Source organism: Ailuropoda melanoleuca, chromosome 15, assembly GCF_002007445.2.
Source record: "Ailuropoda melanoleuca isolate Jingjing chromosome 15, ASM200744v2, whole genome shotgun sequence".
NCBI classification, from domain to species: Eukaryota; Metazoa; Chordata; class Mammalia; order Carnivora; family Ursidae; genus Ailuropoda; species Ailuropoda melanoleuca.
In genome coordinates, this window is record NC_048232.1 from 22,301,342 (window position 1) to 22,316,118 (window position 14,777).

A 14,777-nucleotide genomic window follows, 5' to 3' on the forward strand; every position below is an offset into this window, starting at 1 on the left:
GGGGTCCACTCTTCCTAATGGTGCTGCGGGAGTTGACAGTATTATAATCTATAAAATTTTTAAATTCATTCATCTCTCACAAAGTCTAAGAACACTCTAGTCTCTAAGATTTTCTTAATATAGAAATGTATTTCATCAAAGTTACCCTTTAAAAGTATTATCACTCTAAAAACTAAACAAACAAATAAATATCGCTCTGACCCAGTAATTTCACTTCTGAAACGGTATCCTATAGAAGTAATCCTAAACAAGAAAACATTTTAATCGCAAAGGTATTCACCATATTTTATTTACAATCGCAAAAAACTGGAAGCAATTTAAATGTTCGGCAACAGTTAAATGACTAAATATATTGACAGTGTAACACATAAAATATTAAATACATTATAATGATAATGTACTACATATAGATAATAAACATTAAAGATATTGTAATGATTATTAGATAGAGAGAGAGAGTGTGTGTCTCTAGCTAGAATATTATACAGCCATTAAAAATGACGTTACTATGTGTATACTATGATTACAACTTGTAAAATACACACGCACGGAAGGAAACAGCATTATGTGGGCAGGAAAAATACTGCAGTAAGTGTATCAAAATACTAACAAGAGTTGTATCTGCATAATTGAACTAGGTAAATCAATTTACATTTTCCAATTTTTACAAGTGACCGTGCATTTTGTTTATAATTTAAAAAATTAAATTAATGGGACCTCTTTACTCCCATCTCTTTATTGCCAATATGGATCTCATATGATATCACCCCTATACATATACATCAACCTAGAATATATTAGTAAGAATAATAAACATTATTAACCACCATGATGCCACGCACTGTGTTAAATGCAGGATCCGGGTCATCAGATTTAATGCTCACAGAAGTCCATGATGAAGGTACTCAAAAGATGTGAAAGAAGAGGTCAGTGAGTAATGCCGGGGCCATCAGAGAGCCAGGGACAGCACTGTGCCTTGAATCCAACTCTTGGGCATGAAAGTCTGTACTCTTCCCCCACAGCATTATACTGCCTCCCACAGCAGTGTAGAAGTACTCAATGAATAACAGACCCTCAATCAGAATTCCCAAGCAGTATGCCCAAGAAGTGCCAACTGAGAACTGTGCCAACTATGGTGCCCTCCTGTTCCCGTCATATCACTTACGTGGTCTGCTGCTCCTTCGGTCTGCCTCCCTTGCTCCTCACCCCTCCTTTTCCTTTACACCTTATTTCTCTCCCATGCTTCCCTACTTGTATCATAAACTTTCCAGCAGCATCTCTGGGCACTGCTTAGCTTCAACAGTAAAACTCAAATAAAATCAACTGCTGCCCTAAAGTTTTCTAGACACCAGAAGTTACATACCTGGAAGCCTCATGCCACATTTGGCCACAGATGTATTTTGCTTAGATCTCGGTATTTTGAAAAACTTGAATGAGTCTCCAACACTTAAAAATTAGGATGAATTTACAAAAAAAATTTGAAGTTCCTCTTGAAAACTACATGATTTCACAACAAGAGGTCCAACAGGGCATCAATTTCCTGAAGCTGATTCTCCAGTTTGCCACAGCCTCCACCAGCCCCTGTTGTCTTATAACTGATTCTTTTCAACTCTCTTCACTCTTACGGAACCTGCCACCTCGCCCCCAAAGCACTGAGTTTGTGTCTTCCACCAAATATTTTAAGTGGTGGCATAAAGGCCCCAGGAGACGTGATCACATGCCATTTTTATTTTCTGCTAAATTCTGCAAACTCTTCTTCTGAGTGATGCCAGCAACTAAATGGCCTATTGTTGAGTGTAAACCACAGGGAAAGCAGCAACAGCAATCCTGCAAAATCCCAAGCCAACGCAGGTCCAAAAGCACTTTCTATTGCTGGCTCACTGGATCACCACATCCTTAGATTCTGTCGCAACTCAAATATTCCTTTGGGATTAGCCAGCGCGAAGTCCTGACAAGGTCCTAGACCTCAAACTAGAAAGTTTTCTAACTAATAAGTTTAGTAATAACTGCGAACCAGTTACTAAGTACTTGATTTTTTTTTTTTAAAGTTTCAGCTTTGGTAGGTTCCTGATACTATGAATTTTATATGCAAAGATAATTGCAGTATCTATCTTCTTTTATTCCCTAAGTAGCCATTCAAAATCCATATTTTTACGGTAATGTAAATCCATTAGGAGAGAAGAGGAATCAATCTTATGCTGGAAGAAATACAGACTAAATGACCTTCTCCATCTCTAATTTCTGATACGTTAGTCTACTGTGCACAACCTGAACTATGAAAATATCCTTTCACCAATCCAGAACAGAGAGAATAGGACATAAAGTAAAGTACTAGAGACCCAAAAGTCCCACTTGGAACAAAATAAATCCATGTCTCATAAACTTCTGTTCATGCCGTGGCTATGGGAGAACTGAGAAATGGTGCTGTGTATCAGTGGGAGGAGGGAGGGAGTGTTACATTTCATTTATCATTCACTACTTTCAATATTTTAGTTTTTCTTCTACATTTCAAACAATACTAACGAGCATTTTTAAATAAGAAAAATACTCACAAAGTGATTAACAACCCTACAAGGTAATTAATTCATAGTTTTTAGAGATTCATTGATAACTAGAACAAAGCTACCATCGGGTATCTATTTTGTGAGAGAAGCTATTATGCTGAATATGTACAATGTTATTTATGACTTACAAAAGCAGTCTGCACCTGATAATAACAATGTTGATTGAAGGTTGAAGGAAGAAATATGAGTTTTTTGCTTCTTAGGGAAGGAAATTCAAAAGCACATGATAACTATCATAAAAAATACACCCAGCGAAGTTTCTCTATTGTAAAACAACTATTTCCTAAAGGCCTGTCCAGGAACATAATAAGTTCAAAAAAGAACTTCCATTTAATCCCACAGTGAAAGAAATGGAGAACCGTATTTCATTAAAAACAAAAAGCTGACTAAAAAGCAACTCCTTCCAAAATCTTGCCTACCTTCCTATAAACACAAGATGAACCATCTCTAAAAATATAGAACATTTACTTTGCTTTACAATTTTATTGCTTGAATTTTTCTTAATTTTATATTTTAAGTAATTCATTCTAACTTCCCCTCCCCTCCCCCCACCACTTCAAGCTCTACAAACCAAGTCTCCTCTGTGCACCTGAAGGGTTAATTTAATTCTTTTAGAGAAATTCAGATGATCAGAGTCGACATACGCCATGTTAAAGAAGTATTTCAACAACAAGTAACAGTCTAAAAGATTACTCTTTTCACTGTCGGAGGAAGACACTGATTTTATATCCACCATTTTCACTGATTTTTTTTTCAGTTTACACATTATAGCAGTTTTTAATTGAAAAGCAAAAAAAAAAAAAATATATATATATATGTATATATATATATATATTTATCAAACAAACCTGACCGCTCCACGCACAGTAGAGATTGCACAATAAGCCCCAATTGTGGTTGATCATACAGTCGAAAACCCTGAACTGGGCCATGGCTGCCACCGCACAGTCTGCACGTATGTCTTCTCTGACTCAGCTCCCATCAGCACCAGAGCTCTGTGACCAGAGCGCTGCAGTGCTGGGAGCCGCAAATGCGATCTTCCCCTCCCTTTCCTGTCTAAGCAGCAATAACTCACTGGCAGGACTACATCATCTTCCTAAACACTGGTACATTTAAATGATGAGATCAGGAAGGGAAGCCTTTGCACAAAAGCCTTCTTCCCTATTTATTACCATCTGATTTTTAAGAAGATGCTGGCTCTCTCCTTTCTGGAAACCAGAGGCTAGCACGTGTAGAGTCAATGAAGACACAACTTGGGAAGGTGGTACAATAAATCAGGGTTGGCTGCATTCCACAACAAACCAGCTACCGACGCAAAGCTGGGGCAGCATCCATGTCCCTCAGACTGTGTTCAATCCGAAGGGGATCCCTGACTCCTTTCTTCATCTCTCAGTACATCTCACAGGCTAACAACTCCATAAGGTCTCTCATCCTGGGTACCTTTTACCGCTACCTTGGTTCTCCTTCCTACCTCTCTAACCATTCCTTCAAGAGAGCCTAGACCGCAGTAAGACAGACTTCACCTCCTCAACTGCTACGTACCAGATGTATGACCAGGAGCTGACCTTAACTTTTGAGCTGCAGTTCATTCATTTGTCAAATGGAGGTAACACCTGTCCTCATGGGGGTTTTAGTTGAAATAAAAGTAACATCTGTAACATGCTTGAGACAGTGTCTAACGGGAATGCTTGGGTGGCTCAATCAGTTAAGCATCTGCCTTCAGCTCAGGTCATAATCTCGGGGTCCTGGGATCAAGCCCTGCATGGGGCTCCCCGCTCAGTGGGGAGTCTGATTGGCCCTCTGCCCCTCCCCCCTCAAATAAATTTAAAAAATCTTCAAAAAAAAAAAAACAAAAAAACCAGTGCCTAACAAACACCTGATAAGTGACGATTATTAATATTCTTAAGACGGGCTTCCCTTCCTGTCCACATCAGAATTCTACCTCTCATTTTTTATGCTGTCCCTAGATGAAGTCATCCTCCAGACCCATGATTTTATAATTATGAATTATTTCCAAACCTTTCTTTGGCCCCACCCTTTCTCCCAAGCTCCAAATCTGCATGTCTGGACTCTTGTTAAGCACATTCACCTCAATACCTTGTACCACATGTCCCGGCTGAACTCACCTTCCTCTTCACAACCCGCACCAGCCCGGGAGCCGCTCCTCTGCGGGATGGCAGCACAATTCAGCCCCTTAGTCACCAAAACAGAAACCAGTCATCCTAGACTCCCTCTTCCTTACCTCTCACATCTGTCACCAAATCCTGTCTTTTCCAAAAAAACATAGAGCGAACCTATCCCTTTGCTGTCACTGTCTAAATTCAGACCCCCCTCAATTCTTTCCTGAACTACCCCGAGGGCCTCTAGCTGGTCTCTGAACCCCCTGTCTCACTCCTTTCTGGAATCTCACCTCCAGAGGACTACCAAAAGAATCCCTGAAACTACAAACTAATCCTATGACTACCCCGCCTAAATCCCTTCCTTGCCCCTTTCTGCCTACGGCAGTGTTTCCCAAAAAATGTTCCTACTTGTTCTATAGGATCCAGAACATGAATCAGTTAAGTGAAAAAAGTTTTTCGATGCAAAACAAGTTTGCGAAAAGCCGGGCTAAACAAAAAACAAAGTTGCAAGACTGATCAGAGTCTGAGCATGAAGATGAGATTCAAAGGCTCCTGGAATGCTTGTTTTTAACTAGTTCTTGAAATATTTAGTGCATTTTCCTTCCTCTATCTTTCCCTTAATTGGTGATGTTCCCTAAAGTTCTGACCTTGGCCCTCTCCTCTCATCTCTCTCAAGGAGCTCACCTATTTCCCAAACTATAATTATAGTAGACATTGGCTTAGTTGACCTCTTCCTAAATGACTTTCCAGACAAACCAAAATTCTCAATTCCTGTTGCATGAACACAGGCTGAGCCCATGGCAAGCTCAACTCTTTATGTCTGGGAAGACAGTCTCTAGCCACTTATCTCTGCTCCCACCAAATGACACCCACACTTGGCACAACCAGCTTATTTTTGCAAACTTCTTTATGTCAGTTTTATCTGTGTTACTGTTATCATGTACTTAGATGATACACAGACTGATGAAATATGAGTAAAAATGAGAGTTGGCATTTCTGTGAAAATCTGAATGCTTTGAAAAGATTCAATAAAGGCTGCTGCTCTATAGCTTTTCCTTCCTTGGTCTTATACATTTTCTCTGGTACTAGTAATTCTCCTTAGCTGTAGCCACTAGGCATAATCACAGACCAAGTTTGCTCCCTCTGCCAAAGATTCTTCGTTTTACCTACCTAACTAACTCCTACCTGACTTAGCTCAACACAATCTTCCCAGAAGACTTTCCCTGATCCCTACACTAGGTGAGGTCTGTCTACTCTGTTTTCATAGCTCCCTGCTCTTCTCCTAAAAGAATATTCATTGCACTCCATTAAAATTATGTGTTATAATTCTTTGACCTCCTCATTATTCATGTATATCCATGAAGTCAGAGATCAGACCATGTCTGTATTTTTTCACTGATATATCCTTAGGTCTGGCACTTACAAGGTACTTAATAAATATTTTTTGAATGAGTTAATAAATGTGGAAGGACAATTCTAAACACAATAGGAATCTCTGAAACTAGAAACATCAAATGTGAATCATTTTAAGATAAATTAATTTTATCCTGGGAACCAAAGGGTCATTATTATCAACTGTGAGCAAAAACACAAATTGCTTCCTTCCTCAATGATCCTATGAGGCTGTCGGAGCAGAGAGGATTCTAGCAAAATCCCCAAATACCTACACTGACACCATCTATTCTATCCCCACTTTGAGATTCTGAAAAATTCTGGGAAAGGGGAAGGAAAGGTTTCAGGCATCGAATGTTCAAAAGTTCCCAGGTGAGTGACAGACCACTGCACAGAAGCGCATAGCAAAAATAAATAAATAAGACTCAGAGACTAAAGGCCCAACTATAATCAAGCTTTCATAAATCATTCCTACAATCAAGCTTTTACAAATCAGTCGTAAACACAGTGTATAATTGAATAATAATACTGTAGCAATACTAATTTCCTGGTTTTGATAATGGTCCTATGGTTACTTAAGATTAAAGAAATTTGGGTGAAGAATATAAGGCAACTCTGTACTATACTGCAACTTTTCTGTGAATCTAAAGTTATTTCAAAATTAAAAAGGACCATAAACAACTGCAACCCAGTAGCAAGGAACATCCCTAACATCCAGATGTGGTCTCGAAATAATCATTCGCCACTAAAAGAAAGCAGGACTTCTTAGAGAAATGGCTGATTCTAGGTCCTGGGCAGGAAATGTACATAAAAGATGAGCTAGAAAACCACACTTGACAGTAAGGACAAAAGAAAATCAGGCTCATGTCTAAAGGACTCAGTTGAAAACTTGAAGTGGCTACCTAACTGGTCAAAAATGGGATAACTGGAGCTGCTCTAAGAATCAAAACCTTTGACATATGTTTGTAGCTACCAGCTAATACTATTAGATAGAAGGAATATAAATACATAAATACATATATACACACACAGGCCACCTCTGAAAGGAGGTAGAACTCCTTTCCCAACATAGACTTTATACTCCTAAAAAATTAATTAATACCCATCTATAATCCCATATTGACACTTCTGAAACTCAAAACATCCCTGAAAGTCAAAACATTTTTTTGTAACTCATTGATGGCAAAACCTGCCCTGCCCTGAGCTGACACAAAGCTCTGTCTAAGCTTTTCTTCATTCCCCAGAGGACAAATATTCATACATTTTCAGCAGAAATTACTGTGAGCTGGGTGATGACCCAGAACCTGCATTATCTTACATTTCTAAAATCTGAAAAGCCCAAGAATTTTGGATAATAGATTATAGATCTGCACGAACAGCACTGGAAATAAGCGTAAACAGAACAGCAGGAATCCAAAAGAAAAAGAGAATGGCAGAAGAAAATCACAGAAAGCAAGTCCATCAACCCTGAACTGGGAACATCTTTTTCACCTCGGGTCTCCAAGGTCAGAGACAGCTTTACAAGCAGGTAAAATGTGAACCAAATGTTGAAGTAAGTGTGGGATTTACATAAGTGACAAGACACAAGAAAGTCATTTCAGGCAAAATGGACACGAACAGACATGAAAACACTTCAGACTTCACATATATTCAAGGGACAATGGATCTGCCATTTGCTTTGAGTCAATGTTCCATGTTGGACAGTAAGACATTATGTGGAAGAACAGTCATTCAGCTTTACGTGAACTTTTTCTTCAGAAAAACATTTCTTTTTTATATATGATATATGGTGGCTGTCAGGATTAAATGAGGTAAATAAAAATTTTAAGGTACTTAATAAGGGTTCAATGTTCTCTCTTAAAACCCTAAAAAGTGATCTAAAATCTACTTACCTCACTGTATGTTTCCAGGAAACAGACATTACAGCCTAGCATTTACCAAAAGTATATTAAGATTAAATAAAAGGCTAGTAAATGTCAATAGTATAAACACCTGAAGTGCAACAGGAATAAAGAATATTAAAGACTGTGACACTCAAAATTGGAGACAAATAAATATTGCATGCTAGAAATTAATGGGCTAATTAATTTTTTCTCTGATTTATATATTTTTAGGCAAAAACAAGTATAAACTATACGGCTCTTTTTTTTTCTTAAAGATTTTATTTATTTATTCGACAGAGATAGAGACAGCCAGCGAGAGAGGGAACACAAGCAGGGGGAGTGGGAGAGGAAGAAACAGGCCCATAGCGGAAGAGCCTGATGTGGGGCTCGATCCCATAACGCCAGGATCACGCCCTGAGCCGAAGGCAGATGCTTAACCGCTGTGCCACCCAGGCGCCCCAACTATACGGCTCTTTAACAACCATATCACCCTTTGCAAGGGCTTAATTACTCTTTTATTCCCAGCTATTAGGAATCTATTCTGATGGTCTGTATTTTTGCTCTAAAACCAAAAAATCCTATTAGCCTCTTTTCTGACTAAAGGTTTGAGACCATCTGGCAAACAAAGTCTTCTAGAAATATACACAGTTAATCTAACAGAACAAATTCACTTCTTCCTGACCTTGCCTGTTAATATTATCTGGAGAAAAGCAAAACCACCACCATAAAAAATATGCAATGGGAAAATGACAGTCTCTTCAACAAATGGTGGCAAAACTGGACAGCTACCTGCAAAAGAATGAAACTTGACCACTTTCTTACACTATACACAAAAATTAACTCAAAATGAATTAAAGACCTAAAATGTGAGACCTGAAACCATAAAAATCCTAGAAGGGAGCACAGGTAGTAACTTCTCTGACACTAGCCATAGCAAAGTTTTTCTAGATATGTCTCAAGAGAAATTAAAGCAAAACTACGGGTGCCTGGGTGGCTCAGTCAGTTAAGTATGTGAATCTTGGTTTCAGCTCAGGTCGTAATCTTGTGATCATGGAATCAAGTCCTGCGGCAGGGTCCACATTCAGTGCAGAGTCTGATCTGGATTCTCTCTCCCTCTCCCTCTGCCCTTCCCTGACTTGTGCATGCACCAGCACACTCTCTCTCTCTCTCACGCTCTCAAATAAATAAATAAATAAAACCTTTAAAAAAAAGCAAAAATTAGCCACCAGGACTAAATCACAATAAAAAGCCTCTACACAGTGAAGGAAACAATCAACAAATTTAAAAGGCAACCTACTGAATGGAAGAAGATATTTGCAAATCACATATACAATTAAGGGCTAGCATCCAAAATCTATAAGGAACTTATATAACTCAACATCCAAAAACCAAATAATTCAATTAAAAATGGGCAGAAGACGTGAACAGACACTTCTCCAAAGAAGACCTACAGAGAGACAACAGACACATGAAAAAAATGCTCACCATCACTCAGCATCAGAGAAATGTAAATCAAAAGTACAATGAGCTATCACCTCACACCTAGCAGAATGGCTAAAATCAACAACACAAGAAATGACAAGTGTTGGTGAGGATGTGGAGAAGAAAGAACCCTTGTGCACTGTTGGTGGGAACGCAAACTGGTGCAGACACTGTGCAGAACAGTATGGAAGCTCCTCAAAAGGTTAAAAACAGGGGCATCTGGCTGGCTCAGTCCGTAGAGCATCCAACTCTTGCTCTCAGGGTCATGAGTTCGAGCCCCACCATTAGGTGTGGAGCCGAATGAATGAATGAATAAGGTTAAAAATAGAACTGCCTACAATCCAGTAATTGCACTACTGGATATTTACCTAAAAAATACAAAGACGTTAATTCAAAGGGATACATGCACCCTGATGTTTATAGCAGCATTATTTACATTAGCCAAACTATGGAAGCAGCCTAAGTGTCCATCAATAGATGAATAGATAAAGAAGATGTGTATATATACGATGGAATATTATTAGCCATAAAAAATGAAATCTTGCCATTTCCAACATCATGGATAGAGGTAGAGAGTATAATGCTAAGCAAAATTAGAGAAAGACAAATACCCTATGATTTCACTCACACATGGAATTTAAGAAACAAAACAAATGAGCAAAGGAAAAAGAGACAGACAAACCAAGAAACAGATTCTTTTTTTTTTTTTTAAAGATTTTATTTATTTATTTGACAGAGATAGAGACAGCCAGCGAGAGAGGGAACACAAGTAGGGGGAATGGGAGAGGAAGAAGCAGGCCCATAGCGGAGGAGCCTGATGTGGCTTGATCCCATAACGCCAGGATCACGCCCTGAGCTGAAGGCAGACGCTTAACCGCTGTGCCACCCAGGCGCCCCCCAAGAAACAGATTCTTAACTATAGAGAACAAACATATGGTTATCAGAGGGGAGCTGTGTGGGGGATGGGTGAAGCAGATGATGAGGATTGAAGAGTACACTTTTCGTGATGAGCACTGAGTAATGTTTTAAAAAAAAGAACAACAAAACAACAGTAACAACAAAGTTGGAAGACTCACTCCCCACTTTCAAAACTTCCTACAAAACTACAATAATCAAAACAGTGTGCTACTGGCACACCGTGGAATAGAAGAGATTAGAAAGCCCAGAAACAAATTCTCACATATATAGTCAATTGATTTTCAATTCAGTGCCAGGACCATTCAATGGGGAAAGAACAGTTTTTCAAACAAATGGTGCTGAGAAAACTGGATATCCGCAAGCATGAAATCGTACCTTTACCGTATACTTTATAGAAAAGTTTACCCAAAATGGATCAAAGATCTAAATTTAAGAGCTGAAACTATGAAACTCTTAGAAGATTACACTGTGGAAAATCTTCATGACCTTGGGTTTGGCAGCCGTTTCTTATTTATGATGTCAAAAGCATGGGCAACAAGGGCGCCTGGGTGGTGCGGTCGTTAAGTGTCTGCCTTCGGCTCAGGGCCTGATCCCAGCGTTCTGGGATCGAGCCCCACGTCAGGCTCTTCCGCTGGGAGCCTGCTTCTTCCTCTCCCACCCCCCCTGCTTGTGTTCCCTCTCTGGCTGGCTGTCTCTCTCTGTTAAATAAATAAAATCTTTAAAAAAAAAAAAAAGAAAAGAAAAGCATAGGCAACAAAAGAGAAAGATAAATTGGGCTTCATAAAAATTTAAAATTTTATGCATCAAAGGACACTATCAAGAAAGTGAAAAGAAAACACACAAAATGGGAGAAAATATTTGTAAATTATGTATCTGATAAAGAATTAATATCCAGAATATATAAAGAACTCCTACAAGTTAACAACAAAAAACATGCCCAATTTAAAGACGGGCAAAGGCCTGTGAAAGACAAACGGCCAATGAGCACATGAAAAGATGCTCATCATTAGTCATTACGGAAATGCAAACCAAAACCACAATGAGACAACACTTCATACATACACCGACTGGCTATAATTTTAAAAAAGTAATTTTTAAAATGGAAAATAACAAGTACTGGTGAGGATGTAGAGAAACTGCAATGCTCATTCACTGCTGGTAGGAATATAAAACAGTAAGCCCCTGCGGAAAACAGTTTGGCAGCTTCCCAAAATGTTAAACATAGAATTACCATACGACCCAGCAATTCCATGTCTGAGCATATAATCAAAAGAATTAAAAACAGGGACTCAAACAGAAACTTAAATACAATATTCAGAGCAGCATTATTCGCTACAGTCAAGGTAAAAACAGCCAAGTGTACATCAACAGATGAATGGATAAGAAAATATAGTACGTACACACAAAAAAATAGTACTCAGTCATAAAAAGGAATGGAGTTTTGAAACATTCTATAACAGGTGAACCTTGAAAACTTCATGTTAAGTGAAACAGGCCAGGCACAACAGGGCAATTATTGTATGATTCCACTTATATGAGATATCTATAATAGGCAAATGCATATTAAAAGATTTAGAATAGAGACTATTAAGGGTTAGGGGAATGGGAAGTTGAGTACAATGTTTCTGTTTGGGATGATGAAAATGTTCTGGAAATAGACAGTAATAATCATTACCCAACACTGTGAATGTACTTAATACACTTAATTGTACATGTAAAAATGGTTAAAATGGTAAATTTCATGTTATGTGTATTTTACCACAATAAAAAAAGTTAATCAAGAACTTGTCACAGCTAAGGGAAATGTTACAATATAGGCTTTTAACTATGTAAGAATCTAGTACTACAGTAATTATGTATAATACTTTCATAAGCAAACAAATCACCTACTGTTTTTTGTAGTTTTTTTTTTTTTACAAACTGTATTCAGAGAAGTTCACTTACTTAGGTAAGCTTCCAAAAGAAATCAAAGGCTTAGATAAAATTAAACTGCCTAATAGTTATATGCCAGTCTCATTAAACCCAAGACATATCAACATTTTGTAATTTCAAATCTATAGTACAATTTTTCAATTATTTTTCATATTCAATTATTTATAGGTTTTCAATGTTACATATAATTAAGGGGGAAAAATTTAAAAATTTTCTCTATCCAAAACCAAAACTTAAGAATTTTGCCAAACTACTTAGGAGGATAAAAGAAGTCCAATGATACGATGTAACATGATATGATATTGGAGAATTTGAGAGTGAGGGAAGACAAAACCAATATTCCAGTAGTGGGCGAGGTGTTTAATGTCTCAGCCACTATTTTTAGTTTTGTCTGTTAACTTCTCATTATATTTTGGGGTTTTTTCCTTGTTTTGCATTTAAAAAAAAATATGGATCACTTCGCAAATGCATGTGTCATCTTTGTGCAGGGGCCATGCTAACCTTCTCTGTATTGTTCCAATTTTAGTATATGTGCTACTCAAGTGAGCAGTGTTTCGTATTTTTAATTGTATTTTTCATATATTTTAATTGAGGCATAAATATTTACACACAATGTTTAACTCTTAAAAAGCATAGCTCATGATATGTTATCAATGTATGTATCTAAGTAATTCACCCCAACCTCAAGAGACAGAACATTTCCGTTACCCCCAGGAAGTTTCCTGTGTGTCCTCCTAGTCATTCTGGAAGTCTCCTCCCTTACTCCCAGGGGCAATATTCATCCATCTTCCTATTCATTATATTGATATTGATATTCATCCATATTGCTGCATGTTGTATACATAGTCTTTTGCTTTTTATTGCCAAAAAGTATTCCACAGTAGGAATATATGAAAATCTACCGATTTTCCTATTAATACACATTGAGTTGTTTGTGGTTTGGAGCCATCACAAATAAAGCTGTTATGAACATTCCTGAACAAGTCTTTTGTGTGAACATGTGTTTTATTTCCCTGGGGAGTAATTATGTAGGAATGAAAATGCTAGATCATAAAGTAGGTATATGGTGAACTTTATAAGAAACTGCCAAAAGGTTTTTTAAAACACTGTACCATTTTACACTCCCATCAGCAGGATCAGAGGTCCAGCTGTTCTACATCCTCACCAAAATCTGGTGTGGTCAAACTGGGTTTTTTTAAATAAATCTGAGTGAAGTTTAATTTCTATACAAGAAAGTGTACCCCTTTAAAATGTACAGTTCAATGAATTCTGGCCACTACACATCCATAGAACCACGGCCACCATACAATCAAGAACACTTTCACCTCCCCAACTCCCTTCATGCTTCCTTACAATCAAAGCCCTCCCAGCTCCAGGCAACCACTGATCTGCTCTCTCTCACTATAGATTGGTTTACTCAGCTCTGAAATTTTTATGTAAGTAGAATCATGTGCTCTTAATCAACTCTGGCTTCTTTTTTCTTAGCATTTTGAGATTCATTCATGGTGCTGAGTATATCAACAGTTTATTCTTTTTAAATTTCTGAGTAGTTTCCCATTACATGGATATACCATAATTTGTCTGTTGATGGATTTGGGGCTGTTTCAAATTTTGGAATACTATGAATAAAGCTGTTATGGACATTCACGTACAAGTCTTTTTGTGGACACTGTTTCCCCTGAGTAAGTACCTAGGAGTGGCTCAACTCCCTTGTGTAAGTACTTAGGAGTGGGCCACATGATAAAACCATGCTTCACTTCTGAAAACTGCCAAAATATTGTCCTGCGCACCTATGTCATTTTACAACCCTCTCAGCAATATCTAAGTTCAATTGCCCACATACCCAGTAACTCTTCCTATTTTTATCCTTCTTAATTTTAGCTATTCTAGTGAGAGTACAGTGGTAGCTCATTGTAGTTTTAATTTGCATTCTTCCCCTGTTGGCTGATGCTATTGGACATCTTTTCATGTGCTGATAACACTATTCATCTATCTTCTTTTATGGAGTTCAACTTTTGCCCATTTTAAAAACTGGGTTGTCTAGGAGCAGGTCGTTTGTGTTTTTTTTAAAGATTTTATTCTATTTATTTGACAGAGAGAGAGAGACAGCCAGCGAGAGAGGGAACACAATCAGGGGGAGTGGGAGAGAAAGAAGCAGGCTCCCAGCAGAGCAGGGAGCCCGATGCAGGGCTCAATCCCAGGACCCTGGGATCAGGCCCTGAGCTGAAGGCAGACGCTTAACAACTGAGCCAACCAGACACCCCTAGAAGCAGGTCCTTAATCAGATATATGTTTTACAAATATTTTCTCCCCATCTGTGGCTTTACTTTTCATTTTCTTAATGATGTTTTACAAAAAGCACAAGTTTTTAATTTTAATGAAATCCAATTTATCATTTTGTTTTCTTTTCTGGTTAGTGCTTTTTGTGTCCCGTCTCAGAACTCTTTGTTTACCCCCAAAGTCATACATATTTTGCTCTTGACTAG

General features: G+C 38.0%; 1 protein-coding gene and 1 non-coding gene across 2 annotated transcripts in view; both read right to left on the minus strand.

The window, feature by feature from the left end:
• Positions 1 to 14,777, minus strand: part of ARHGAP21 (Rho GTPase activating protein 21) — a 138,014-nt gene that overhangs the window by 107,153 nt on the left and 16,084 nt on the right.
• On the minus strand, positions 12,735 to 12,841 carry LOC117796536. Its single transcript, XR_004621089.1, has one exon. It is a non-coding gene; the product is annotated as a U6 spliceosomal RNA (small nuclear RNA).